The following is a 14,798-nucleotide window of genomic DNA, read 5'->3' as shown; positions in this document are numbered from 1 at the left end:
GAAGGAAGGAAAGAAGGAAGGAAGGAAAGAAGGAAGGAAGGAAGGAAGGAAGGAAGGAAGGAAGGAAGGAAGGAAAGAAGGAAGGAAGGAAGAAAGGAAGGAAGGAAGGAAGGAAAAGAAGGGAGGGACGGAGGGAAGGAAGGAAGGAAATAAATGGGGCATTAATCGAGGACCACTGGGTGCCAGACTTGGGGGTACAGAGGGAAACCATGCACCAGGTTCCAAGGATTTCCATGATAAGGGGTATGGCCAGGTAAAACGTGGAGGACAACCAGGAGAGGCAATGAAGGATAAAAGGCAGGAAAGCACGCACCTCCTACAAATGGAGGAATGAGAGAATGGGTTGCTAGTGAGAACAGGCATGGTGGGACCTTGCCTCAGTGCCCTTCATCCAAGAATGCAGAACAAAACACCTCCCGAGAAGCACTTTGGGAGAAGGCTGCAGGAAGCTTGGCCTCATGGCGGAAGCAGGTTTCAGTTACGAGTCAAGCGGAGAGACTGAAGATGGGGTGTTCTTCTTTGCATACCAGGACCTTGGCTCCTGAGAGGTTGGTGGAGAGGTGTGTGGGGGGAGGGCATCGTGAGGCAGTGGGAAGCCCAGAGCAATGAACCCTAGGGAGTATTCTGAATCCCCTTTTTGGGGGGCGAAGGATTTCCACAACGCCGTGGAGAAATCTCCATAGCTGGAGAATAAAACAGTTACTTCTGGCCCCCAACGCAAATTCCTAAGTACAAATTTGCGTTGAAGACTTAGACTATGTCATAAAATCACGTGAGAAGTCCGCATCCTGCTTGCATTAGATTCCTGTGGCTGCTGCAAAAAAAGAAAAATCCCACAAATTGGGTGTCTTAAGACAATGGAACTGGATTCTCTCGCAGTTCAGGAGGCAGCAGTCTGAGATCAAGGCGTCAGCAGGGTGGGTTCCTTCTGGTGGCTCTAGGCAAGAATCCATCCCCAGCTCTTGGTGGCTGCCGGCAGTCCTTGGCGTTTCTGTCAGACCCAGATAAGATCCACTCTGTCTAATGCAGGAGTCGGTCACAGCACTGGCATTGTAATGGCTGGAGGCACAGCAAGTGGGGAGCGTTCCATGTGAACTTGCAAGACAAGACGAGCCTAATCAGGGGGTTGATTCACGGTGAGCTGCCAGGTGAAAGACACTCCTTGTATAGACATCACATGATTTCCAAGCCATTCTCCGGAGACAGTACTTTTGCATTTCTCTGCCAGTTTCATTATTGCCCCAAGATGTGTCCTCTCTGGAGCACTGTGCTTTTTGCATGCAATTTTCTCATTGGTGAAATGGGAAACCAGCATCTCACACTAACTTTGGGCCTCACTGTCAAGGACGTTAGTGCTTTAATCACTGGAATTTGAGTCATCACAAGGAGGCTTCAAAGCAAAGGCTTTGTGTCCTGATAGATGGCAGACACTGGCATGTAGGAGGTAGCCTGGCTCATGCTGTTGAGAGCAGACATTTACACAGCACATGACATTCTGGAAGCAGCTACCAAACCTGTGGGGGTGACCCAAGGGTCTCTGCAGAGAGAGAGCAGAAAGTGGGCTACTAGCTGGGACACAGCCTTCTTGTTTGACTAGCAATGCCACTGTTGCTTGTCAGCAACAGAATAAAACAAGACCCCCAAGTCTCCTAATTACCAGTAACGGTGGTTTGGCTCCCCAGGCTGTCCCGCCATCACCCTAACTAGTGTCATAGCTTCCACTTCCTCCTCACCAATTCATCCTGCATGCAGATGTCTGATTAATTATCTAAAAATGTACCTTTAGGCAGGGCACGGTGGCTCATGCCTGCAACCCCAGCACTTTGGGAGGCCGAGGGGGGCGGATCACGAGGTCAAGAGATCGAGACCATCCTGGCCAACATGGTGAAACCCCATCTCTACTAAAAATACAGAAATTAGTCGGGAGTGGTGGCGTGCACCTGTAGTCCCAGCTACTCAGGAGGCTGAGGCAGGAGAATCTCTTGAACCCGGAAGGTGGATGTTGCTGTGAGCCAAGATTGCGCCACTGCACTCCAGCCTGGGAACAGAGCAAGACTCTGTCTCGAAAATAATAATAATGATGATAATAATAAATAAATAAAAATGTACCTTTAGACCAAGTCATTCATCCACTCAAAAATCGTCAGCATCTTGACATGGTGTTCATAACTCCGTAAGCCAACGACAAACTAATGTTTCAACTTTATCTCTATAATGCCAAGAATCTTTTGCTGCAGTCAACTCTCCAATGCAGGGGGCCCAGTACGGCTACAGCTGTGCAGATTTCACACTACACATGTGGGATTGCAGTTCACATGTGGTAGACGGTGCAAGGTACCCGCTGGCAAGTATTCACTCTCCACTCTCCTCCCGCCACCCTCAAGCATGTCTTATGCCCTCCTTGTTCAATGCTTTAGTTATTATTACATTGTTTATTGTTTTGTTGTTTGGGGATATGTTTTAATTTACAGAGGAAAAGTGTAATGTAGCAAATTCCTCCATACCTTCTTACCTAGAATTAAACAATATTTATCATATCTAATATCTATAATATTTGTTTTGATTTTTTTTTGAGATGGAGTCTCACTCTGTCACCCAGGCTGGTGTGCAGTGGCACAGTCTTGGCTCAATGCAACCTCCGTTTCCCTGGTTCAAGCAATTCTCCTGCCTCAGCCTCCTGAGTAGCTGGGATAACAGGCGTGCGCCACCACACCCAGCTAATTTTTGTATTTTTAGTGGAGATGGGGTTTCACCATGTTGTCCAGGCTGGTCTCAAACTCCTGACCTCAAATGATCCACCTGCCTTGGTCTCCCAAAGTGCTGGGATTACAGGCGTGAGCCACCCCGCCTGGCAGCCTGGCATGTTTTGGATTTCTAATAGAGAGAATAAAATATTACAGATAGAGCAGAAGTCCATTTCTTTTTCTTTTTCTTTTCTTTTTTTTTTTTTGAGACGGAGTCTCTCTCTGTCCCCCAGGCTGGAGTGCAGTGGCACAGTCTCAGCTCACTGCAAGCTCCGCCTCCCAGGTTCACGCCATTCTCCTGCCTCAGCCTCCCGAGTAGCTGGGACTACAGGCACCCGCCACCACGCCCAGCTGATTTGTTTTTTTGTATTTTTAGTGGAGACGGGGTTTCACCGTGTTATCCAGGATGGTGAAGTCCATTTCTTACCCATCTTTAACTCCATTCTTTTGCTCTCTCCTCCTCCAGAGCTGCCTCTGTTGTGAATTTGGCACGCATTTTTCCAGTCAACTTCTTAATATCTTTCAAATATACACCTCATGCACAAAACTGGATCAGTCAGGAATCATTTGCACATGGTAGAAAACTCTCTGGCTAGTTTAAACAGAAGAATAAATGCATTAGGGCATTATGTCATTCCCACTAGACTAGACCAGGAACAAGACCCCACATCACACCACCAGCTGCTCTGGTGAAAGAGCGAGGTTCCAGCCGGGTGCAGTGGCTCACTCCTGTGGTCCCAGCACTTTAGGAGGCTGAGGCAGGTGGATCACTTGAGGCCAGGAGTTCAAGACCAGCCTGGCCAACATGGCAAAACCCCATCTCTACTAAAAATACAAAAATTGACCAGGCATGGTGGCACATGCCTGTCATCCCAGCTACTCGGGAGGCTGAGGTAGGAGGGTCACTGGAACCCGGCAGGTGGAGGTTGCAGTGAGTGAGATTGTGCCACTGCACTCCAGCCTGGGCGACACAGCAAGACTCCATTTCAAAAAAAAAAAGGGTGAGACTCCACTGCAGCCACAGCTGAACCCTGCCACTGGCTAGACCCTCTGAATGCTGCCCCGGAATCTGGACCCATGTGTAGGCACCCTCCACAGCCAGCGGCACAATGCAGGCCGGCGTCCCTGAGTCATCAGCCGCTGAGAAAACCTATGTGGCAGGTGGACCCAACAATCTAACCAAACCAAAGGCTGGCTCCAAGCCTGACCAGAACGCACTGGAAGGAAGAGCTATGGTTTCAGGATTGTTCCATTGTATAAATTCTATTAAAACAAAGAAGAGCGGGAAGAAAGGATGGGTAATGCCCTATGGGCAAATTATAGTAACACAGTTGCTCATTCCAAGTACATATGCTCTCAAATCAGAATGAATTGTAACTAATGAAATACACTAGTTGAGCCCCTGATTTTCTAAAGCGCACACACACCTTGCTGAGGGGTACGCAACTGTTATTTTTAATGTGAGGCCAGAGTTATTCCCGACATTTTCACCTCTGTTGGACTTCTTCAAACACCATAGCCTCATGCCAACCAACGTCAAGGATTTTTGACTTCTGGCTCCTCCTCCTTCCAGACGTTCTAGGATTCCAAATCTTAGTTACTTTACACTCTCTACGAGCACACAGATTTCTGAATAAACAAATGTCTGTATAGAATGAATATGAAATTAATCTATCATACCAGATATAACGGTAATCAATGACCTAATGAAACCCGATCTTTGAAATGGTGTCAATCAACCAGACACTTGAGAGTTGGCCACTACTTTCTAGCTTGCTAATTGGTAAATATGTGTTTTTGTTTTTGTTTTTGTTTTTGTTTGAGACGGAGTCTCGCTCTTTAGCCCAGGCTGGAGTGCAGTTGGCTGGATCTCGGCTCACTGCAAGCTCCGCCTCCCGGATACACGCCATTCTCCTGCCTCAGCCTCCCAAGTAGCTGGGACTACAGGCTCCCACCACCACGCCCGGCTAATTTTGTTTTTGTATTTTTAGTAGAGACAGGGTTTCACTGTGTTAGCACCATGTTAGACCATCACCAGGATGGTCTCGATCTCCTGATCTCACGATCTGCCCACCTCGGCCTCCCAAAGTGCTGGGATTACAGGCGTGAACCACCACGCCTGGCCCAATGTGTGTTTTATACATGTCAGAGAGGGAGGCAACACAGGGAATAGCCCTCTCCTGACCTACATTCTGGGAAATGGTGGAAAGCCAGGGGAGGCCTTTGAGGGGAGGCGTGTTGCAATGTGCTCAGGACTTAGCCAAATCTGAGTAGAGAGGCACATTCAGTGAGAGCTCCAACCTGTCAGAAATGGCCATCTATGTTTGCAGAACGTTCTTCAGATGCTCGAATAATGAGGGAAGTACCCCATGCATGCTCCACTCACTGGTGTGGGGTTTGCGTTTCTCAACAACAATAAACCACATGACAGGTGTGAGGATCCTGCAGCATTTATTTCCTGCCTATAGTTCCTTCCCTTTCCAGTGCCTAGCTCCTCAGCTCTGCAAAACTTCTGGCTGGGAGGACTTTCAAAACCACAGCCTTTTCCCAGCAGAGAAGGTACTCCATGCTCAGACCACGTTAGAAAACCAAACAGCACTGGCCGGAAGTCACCCAGATAGAAACGGTGCCCCCAGAGAGCCTTGAGGTCACACTAATGAAGTGTCAGCCTTAGGGGATATATATGCATGTTCCTCCTGCCTTTTTCTCTCTAATGAAGCTGGCATCCAGACCTCAAAGCCTCAGGACACGTCCTTCCTATCTTATCTTTATGGTGGTAAAATATACATAACATAAAATTTACTGTCTTCACCATTTTTAAGTGCACAGTTCATTGGCATTGAGTCCATTCACTTTGTTGTATCAACCATCATCACCTTTCACCTCCAGAACTTGCATCTTCCCAAACTGTACTCTGTCCTCATTAAACACTAACTCCCCATGTTCCTCCTCTGCCGCCTCTGGAAGCCACCATTCTACTTTTTGTCTTTATGAATCAGACTATTCTAAGGACCTCCTAGAAGTGGACTCGTTCAGCATTTGTCCTTCCCCTTCTGGCACATTTCACAGAGCATACTGTCTTCAAGTTTCATCCATGTTATGCCCTGTGTCAGGACATCTTCCTTTTCATGGCTGAATAATATTCCATTGCGTATAATACATTCGTTTATCCATTTATCCATTCTTATTTATTTTTGTGTCAACAAGAAAGTCCAAAGAAAACAAAAAAATAAATAAAATGAGATAATTAAATCACACATACATAAGAAGAAAAAAATGGGATTGTTCTGCCCTATTTCATACCATCCTTGAGCATTCATGGAAGAGTAAGTCCTCGGCACTGACTCACATCTCCGTTCCATCTGCCTGTGGCTAATGCCAAGAGCATCATAGTAAAAACAAACAAACAAAAATTACCTTTTGTTTCCTGATACTCTGGGAATTAAGTAACACAAGAAAGTCTATTCTCCACTAATAGGGGAGTGCAGAACAGACCATCAGCTCCAGCTGTCCCTGTGATGGCTGTCTGGGAAGTGTTCATTGATTAGAGACTTGATAGGGAAGAAGAGACAGAGCTTTAAATCATGGGGCTTTTCTTAGGACAAAAACACCTTAATAGAGAATTTTGGCAGTGGAGCAAAAGGACACGGGTTACCTCCAGGACTGAGGTCCCCACAGGAAGGCAGAAAATGAAGGTGATAGAGAAACTCAATGAAGGGCTGGGCGCAGTGGCTCACTCCTGTAATCCCAGCACTTTGGGAGGCCAAGGCAGGAGGATCACTTAAGCCCAGGAGTTCCAAACCAAACTGGGCAACATGGTGAAACCCCGTCTCTACTGAAAAATATAAAAATTAGCCGGGCATGGTGGTGCATGCCTGTAGTCCCAGCTACTCGGGAGGCTGAGGTGGGAGAATCACCTGAGCCCAGGAAGCTGAGGCTGCAGTGAGCTATGATCACACCACTACACTCCAGCCTGGGCGACAGGGCGAGACCCTATCTCAAAAAAAAAAAAAAAGAAAAGAAAGTAAATAATCTCTGAGGAGCACGTGGGGAGAAGGGATGTGGACTGAAGGGTGTGCTCCACTTCTTGCTCTGGAACTTTGAAAGATGAGCAGGCCTGGCACTTGAGGCACAAACGAATTTTCACCCAGAAAATCTAAGAATCCCTAAGGAAATAGAGCAACACAGTTCACGAAGTTTAAAAAAAATGCATATCACAATAAAATATAAATATATTGGATGTATCTATAATGGATTCAATTATCAACTCATACACATAATTTTCTTATCTATAAGGTAGGAAGAGTTGATAGATTTAAAATGTTTGGAATTGTAGGGATGCATTTGAGAATTTCATGCCAAGCTCCTGCTCTTACAAAGCCCCTCCTCCAGGTCTTCACACAGCCAGTCCCTTCCTGACGCTCATCTTCAGGTTCAAGGTCGCTCCTCAGAGGGCACCTCATGGCCAGCCCAGGCTCTCTACCCGCCTCCACCGCACCACCCGCATTCTGTTATATGCAGTACAGCGTCCTGATCATTTCCTGACATTTTCTTGTGCATTTGATTATTTATCTAACTTCTCCCCCCAGAATATGAGCCTCATGAGCTCAAGTCACCTGCCCATCTTTATCACTCACCCCCCAGCACATGGAACAACGCATACAGTAGGCGCTCAGTGAATACTGAACAGTTAGGGAATTTTCCCGAAGGGCCGCGTATCCAAAGCAGATGGATGATTTCTTGATTTATTTCTTTTTTTTTTTTCCTTTCTGTGAGACAGTCTCACTCTGTCGCCAAGCTGGAGTGCGGTGGTGCAATCTCGCCTCACTGCAACCTCTGCTTCCTGGGTTCAAGCGATTCTCCTGCCTCAGCCTCCCAAGTAGCTGGGACTACAGGCATGCGCCACCACCCCTGGCTAATTTTTGTATTTTTAGTAGAGACGGGGTTTCACCATGTTGGCCAGGATGGTCTCGATCTCTTGACCTCATGATCCACCCCCCTCGACCTCCCAAAGTGCTAGGATTGTAGGAGTGAGCCACAGCGCCAGGCCCACACGGGTGATTTCTTCAGTGACTTCCTTGGCAATGCTTTCTGTAACGAGACGGAGTGTGCAGTGGACTTGAGTGTCAGTCTCCATGTACTGCCTCTCAGCAATGCCCACATCCTTCTGAACATGCTCTGTGATAAGCCACGGAATTGTTCTCAGTATTTCTCTCCTTCAAAGTAAGTGCGAGGCGAAGCTTTCCCAGTAGAGGGCGCTGGAGGGACACGCAGGAGAACAAGGCCTTCTGTCATTTCCAGCCGGACATAGGTGTGAAGACCACAGTGGCTCTGATATCTCAGCCTGGTGACAACCTGGCCTCAGCCCTCTCGACAGGGAAACCAAGCACCTGCGCAGCCGCCTGTGCTCTGCAGGGCCACAAGCCCCCCAACACCGCAGGGCCTGTGCTCATTAAGGTGTCCCGGTGGCTCCAGACCAGCCCTGTCCTGGGCAAGCCGGAGCACCTGCTGCCTCCCATGGCTGACCACACGCTCTCCAGAAGGTCTGGAGCCATTCCCAACCCCTCCTTCCTTGGGCATCTCCCTGAGCCCTAGGACAGTGGTCCCCAGCCTTTTTGGCACCAAGGACCAATTTTGTGGAAGGCAATTTTTCCACAGACCCAGGGTTGGGGAGATGGTTTCAGGATGGTTCAAGCACGTTACATTTATTGTGCACTTTATTTTTATTAAATAAAAATACATTGTAATATATAATGAAATATTTATTGTAATTGTAATACGCATTGTAATATAAAATGAAATAGTTATACAACTCACCATCATGTAGAACCAGTGGGAGCCCTGAGCTTGTTTTCCTGCAAGTGGATGGTCCCATCTGGGGGAGATAGGAGGCAGTAACAGATCATCAGGCATTAGATTCTCGTAAGGAGCGTGCAACCTAGATCCCTCGCATGACCAGTTCACAATAGGGTTCTCACTCCTATGAGACTTTTTTAATGCCGCTGATTTGACAGGAAGCGGAGCTCTGGCAGTAATGCGAATGATGGGGAGTGGCTATAAACACAGATGAAGCTTCACTTGCTCACCTGCAGCTCACCTCCCGTTGTGCAGCCCAGTTCTTAACAGGCCACAGACTGGTGCTGGTCCATGGCCAGGGGGTTGGGGACCCCTGCCCTAGGGTACTCTATTGCATTTCCTTATTTCTTGTAGTTATTCTTTTGTTGTGGTTAGTAGTTCTTTATATGAAACTTCCCCTGTTTTACCGACCCTTTGATTTCTCTCTCCTCACTGAGCTCTAACTGCTGCGACACGACCACTGTCTCCTTCTAACCACTGCAGCCCTGCCCTGAAGCGTGTCAGCTGGAGAGAGAGAATTAGGGGACTGGTTTTCAGGACAAACATTAATCAGCTGAACTCCCCAGTGTCTCTTTCTCTAAAATACGGTGGAGAAGGTGAAGATAACCTGCATGTACAGATGAACTATCAGTACTAGTTGCCAACCCTTATGGAGGGATGACCACCTACCAGACCCTCTTCTAAGCACCTCACCATATTAACTAATTTAATCCATGAAACAATTAAGCCAAGTAGGTTACTAGTCTCAGCTCCATCTTACAGATGATGAAACAAAGATGCAGAGACATTGTGTAGTAAGGCCAAGGCCACCCAGACTACAGCAGAACTCGGACTGGAACCCAAGCTGGCTGAGTCAAGAACCCAAGCTCTTTATCCTTCACATAACAATTTAAACAAGTGCACACAAAACTGGAGACACCTTCTTTTAAAATTACCTTAAAATTAAGAGATACGCATTAAACACATCAACCTGATTGCCAATGGAAAAGGGGAGAATGGGAGTGGGAGATGAGGGCAAAAAGAAATGACAAATTAATGAACGAATAAACAAAAATAAGAATGGGGGCTTGCAAATGTGTGCATAGCTGTGATGCAGGCAGTGATGGGTGCAGCTAAGCCAGCCTCTGTGTGGGGCAGGTGGACAGGTGCATGGGGTTCCTAATGGCAGTGACAATGACAGTGTCCTCTGCATCAGAAGGACATAGGGACACAAAACCCAGATCAGATGTGGCAGGAAGGATTCTGGCCCCGATGAAGAGTCACTGAACCTGCCTGAGAACAACTCTTTGCTGGCGCTGTAGATTCACAAAAACAGAACTGCAAGAAGGTAAGCTCTATAAGGGCAGGGCATTTTGTTCAATGTCTAGAACACTGCCTTAGATGCTCAATTTTTGCTGAATAAATGTGCAAATGGATGGACTAGAGGTCAACGTCTCCCTGGGAGGTCACAGGCTACATGAAAAAGCTGAGCTTGCAGCCAGGAGCATTCTCTACACACAGAGTGGAGGCGGATGTCGAAATGGATGAAGGTGAAATACAATCCAGCCAACCATCTACAGCGAGTCTCCTGCTTTTTTTCCGATTTAGAACATAAAACTTTTAAAGAGCACATGTATTATCAGTCATATTTTTACATTAAATCTGGGGATAAGCCCCCATTGGGTGTCCAAATAAGCTCTTTCCCACTTATTTCTTTGCCCCTTGGAGGGGGCAGGGTACCTGATATTTAATACTAAATTGAAGCAAGGAACTGATTTTAAATGTTAACAAGAAATTAGCATAAATCAAGCAAAGATGTTATCTTAGAAATAGTTCTGTTTGCTTTTCACTCTAGTCAGAAATAGGCCTTAGAACCTGCCCGTCACCTGCTTGCTAGAGCAAGCACTAAATTGATATGTGCCCCAAAAGGATGCCCTTAATAAAATCTCTAGAGAGACATTTAAAAGTTGAGCACACAGGAGTACTAAAATTGCCATCCACAATCCAAGCACATGACACGTTTTCTAAAGCTAGTGCCTCTTCTAGCACTAATTTTGTCTGTGTGACTTAACCAAGAAAAACTCCACACTCTCCCTTCTTTCTCTCCTATTTTCAGTTACGCCAGAAAAGATCAACTTTCAGCATGCCAGAAGGTCTTCCCTAGCTTTTCCAAGCAGCAGTTTGAATCTTATATAGAACATTCCATAACCACGGAACATTTGGTTCGCGATGCCAATTTCTTGAGGATGAGGAGAAACACAACTGCCTCTGCCAAGGTACCACCCTCTAGAGTCAGTAAGCCAATACTTACCACTTCATTTTAAAACCCATGCAGTGCCCACAGATGTGATTATATAATTACGATCAAATGGCAACCTGTGTGTGAGTCCTGAATCACTTGTCCTGGAATGGATACAGCTATTTATAATCACAGCGAGGCTGGGGAACAGAGTAACTGTGGACAAAGGCAACTAATTTCTAGCCCAGAGGCTGAGGCTGAAAGGAAGCCTCATGATGGGGCAGCTGCCAGTTGTGAGCAGAACAGTTCACACCGGCCAATGGCCACCAGTGAGTGACCTCGCAGAGCTGCAGCTTGAGAGCAATGCACAAGCCTTCCCAGGGAATTGTGAGGGAGTGGCTCTTAGCGATAAACCACCAGCTAGCCTTGGCACAGAGAGGTGAGGCTGAAAAGAGCCCTAAGGCATCTTTTCTTGTATTCACTTGCTGGGTTGAGTATTTTGGCTCCTTATAAAAGCACAGATTCCAAAGGAGGAGTTTTGGAGGGGGCAGAGGCTCAGTGATAGGAATAAAATAGTTATTTTCATATTCACAGAGCTGAGTTTTATTTCCAAGGAGGGAAAATTGGGAACTAACGTAGGCAAGTAGTTTATTCCCCAGAAGGATTACTGCAAGGACTTACCTGCATTCAGTGGCCAGTTGAGCAAGCGGGCCAAGCTGGGCTACAGCAGAGCAACGTCGGCAGGAGGCGCCTATCATACAGAATGCATTGGACAATGGTTTCCATTACAATTAACAGAGTTAATTGCGCTAGAATTTCTGCTTTAAAGATCTCTGACTTTCGACCAGGCGTGGTGGCTCACACCTGTAATCCCAGCACTTTGCGAGGCCGAGGCGGACGGATCACCTGAGGTCGGGAGTTCGAGACCAGCCTGACTAACATGGAGAAACCCCCGTCTCTACTAAAAATACAAAATTAGCCAGGTGTGGTGGTGCACGCCTGTAATCCCAGCTACTCAGAAGGCTGAGGCAGGAGAATTGCTTGAATCCGGGAGGCAAAGGTTGCAGTGAGCCGAGATCAAGCCATTGCACTCCAGCCTGAGCAACAAGAGCGAAACTCCATCTCAAAAAAAAAAAAAAAAAAAAATTTCTGACTTTCTGACTCCACGGAATGGAGCTAACATTTAAAAGACAGATGTTGGAGAAGAATTATCTTAGCAGACATGAGGAAAGGCCTGACTCTCCTGTCAACGTAATGAGCTCATAAATACCTCCACCCCTTCACCGTGTGTCCAGAGAATGAGGTGGCTCCTTCCAGACCCTGCGCCCAACTAATATTGACACTCCAGACCCCTTCCTCACCATTTTTTTTTTTTTGGTTATGAGATTCAGCTTTTTTTTTTTAACCTTTTATTTTTTTAATTGACAAATAATAACTGTACATGTTCATGGGGGTACATAGTGATGTTTCTGGGTTTTTTTTGTTTGTTTGTTTTTGTTTTTTTGAGACAGAGTCTCGCTCTGTCACTCAGGCTGTAGCGTAGTGACACGATCTTGTCTCACTGCAATCTCCGCCTCCCAGGTTCAAGTGGTTTTCCTGCCTCAGCCTCCCGAGTAGCTGAGATTACAGGCACCCACCACCATGCCCGGCTAATGTTTGTATTTTTAGTAGAGATGGGATTTCACCACGTTGGCCAGGCTGGTCTTGAACTCCTGACCTCAAGTGATCTGCCTGCCTTGGCCTCCCAAAGTGCTGGGATTACAGGCGTGAGCCACCGCGCCCGGCGTGACATTTCAATATGCAAAAGGTACAGTGATCAGATCAGGGTAATTAGCATAACCATCATCTCAAACATGTATCATTTATTTGTGTTAGGAACATTCAATATCTTCCTTCTAGCTTTTTGAAACTATATTATTGTGAACTAGAGTCATCCTATAGTCCTGTAGAATACTAGAAAGTATTCCTCTCCTCTAGCTGTAATTTTGTAACCTTCCACAAATGTCTCCCTACCCCTCCCTTCCACAAATGTCTCCCTACCCGTCCCTTCCCCTACCCTTCTCAGCCTCTAGCACCCTCTGTCCTACTTTTTACTTCTGTGAGATCAACTGCTTTTTGGCTTCAAGGGTTCTCATTTTATTCAATATATAGCTAGCCAAAAATCATTTGAAAGAATTGTTAGCTAATTATCACTAGGGCATTAATACTGAACAACCCCAATCTCCTTGGGATTTATAAGGCACTATAAATTAGTTTCTTGTGGCTGCTGTAACAAATTGCCACAAACTTAGTGGCTTCCAATAACAGAATGTGTCCTCTTCCAGTGCGGAAAGTCAGAAGTGTAAAATCAAGGTGTTGGCAAGGCTGCACTGCTTCTGGAGGTTTTACAGAGGAATCCATTCTTTGTTTTTCTGGGGCCTGGAGGCTCTGCACCCCTTGGCTCCTGGCCCTTCCTGCATCTTCCAAGTGCATCCCTGCAACCTCCGGTTCCATCCTTACAGCTCCTTTTTCCGCTGGTGTCACTATTATCTGCCATTTCTAAGGAGGTTGTGATCACACTGAGCCAATCCAAATCATCCAGAATCATCTCCCCCATCTCAAGATCCTTAATTTATCATATCTGCAAAGTCCCTTTTGCCATAGAAGGTAACATCCCCACAGGTTCTGGGGACTAAAATGTCGGCATCTTGGGGGACCCATTCTTGAACCTGCCACAGGCATCTACTGTGAACCTGTGTCTACTGTGGAGAGCTGAGGATACACAGACTAAAACCCCACTTTCCGTCTCCCGTGTTCTCCTCTCAACATTCAGAAGAACCAAGTGGAGTAACTGGTGCCAGACTAGCCCTCCCACCATCAACAATGGAAAATGGGAGAACTATGTGAAACAACTGTTTGAAGATGTAAGACATCAGACGTGGCAGCACTGTGAGCTGTTGGAGAGAAAAATAAGATAAGCCCTATGATTTACCCAGTTTTCTGACTTAAAGTGCTTTCCGTATCATAGCATAGGGAAGGCAAGCCCATGCCTGTTTTCATTTTGCCTGGGATGTCCCCATCTCCCACCCCTCCTTCCAGGGGTGGAGTGTGCTCCTCCTTCCAGGGTTGGAGTGTGCCAGTTTCTTTCCCTGTAAAAGACTTTCGCGACCGGGCTCGGTGGCTCACGCTTGTAATCCCAGTCTACTTTCTTTCGCAATGCTAGATCATTTATTTTTCTGTTCCTGGCATGATAATCTCATGATATGATCAATATACAAGTATTGTATATTCTGCTCCTCCTTCCAGGGTTGGAGTGTGCCAGTTTCTTTCCCTGTAAAAGACTTTCGCGACCGGGCTCGGTGGCTCACGCTTGTAATCCCAGTACTTCGGGAGGCCGAGGTGGGCGGATCAGGAGGTCAGGAGTTCGAGACCATCCTGGCCAACATGGTGAAACTCCGTCTCTACTAAAAATACAAAAAATTAGCCGGGCATGGTGGCGTGCACCTATAATCCCAGCTACTCGAGAGGCTGAGGCGGAGAATCGCTAGAACCCAGGAGGCAGAGGTTGCAGTGAGCAGAGATCATGCCACTGTGCTCCAGCCTGGGCGATAGAGCAAGACTCAAAAAAAAAAAAAAAAATTTTCTTCATCCTCTGCATAGCAGTCCTGCTGAGCAGAGAAGACAAAGCTCAGAGTTTGGTTGCTAAGACTGTGGGAGTGGGTGGCACAGAGTACATACAGCATTGTTGGAGGAGCTTCACGGAGGAGCTGCAGAAACTTATACAGGGGTCTCCTTGAGTCTCTGGATGAATTGTAAGTTGGGGATATATAGGATGAGATTTCACAAGGCCAAGCAAAGCTTTTAGCAATAAACCACCAGCTATCCTTGGCACAGGGAGGTGAGGCTGAAAAGAGCTACACAGAGATTCCAGAACTTGGAAAGAGCCAAATGACGTAGGAGTACCAACTCGCCAGAATTCATAGGTCTCACGAATACCCTAG

This window comes from Hylobates moloch, unplaced genomic scaffold, assembly GCF_009828535.3.
Source record: "Hylobates moloch isolate HMO894 unplaced genomic scaffold, HMol_V3 SCAFFOLD_14, whole genome shotgun sequence".
NCBI classification, from domain to species: Eukaryota; Metazoa; Chordata; class Mammalia; order Primates; family Hylobatidae; genus Hylobates; species Hylobates moloch.
Note: the sequence above shows the minus strand (reverse complement) of the source record.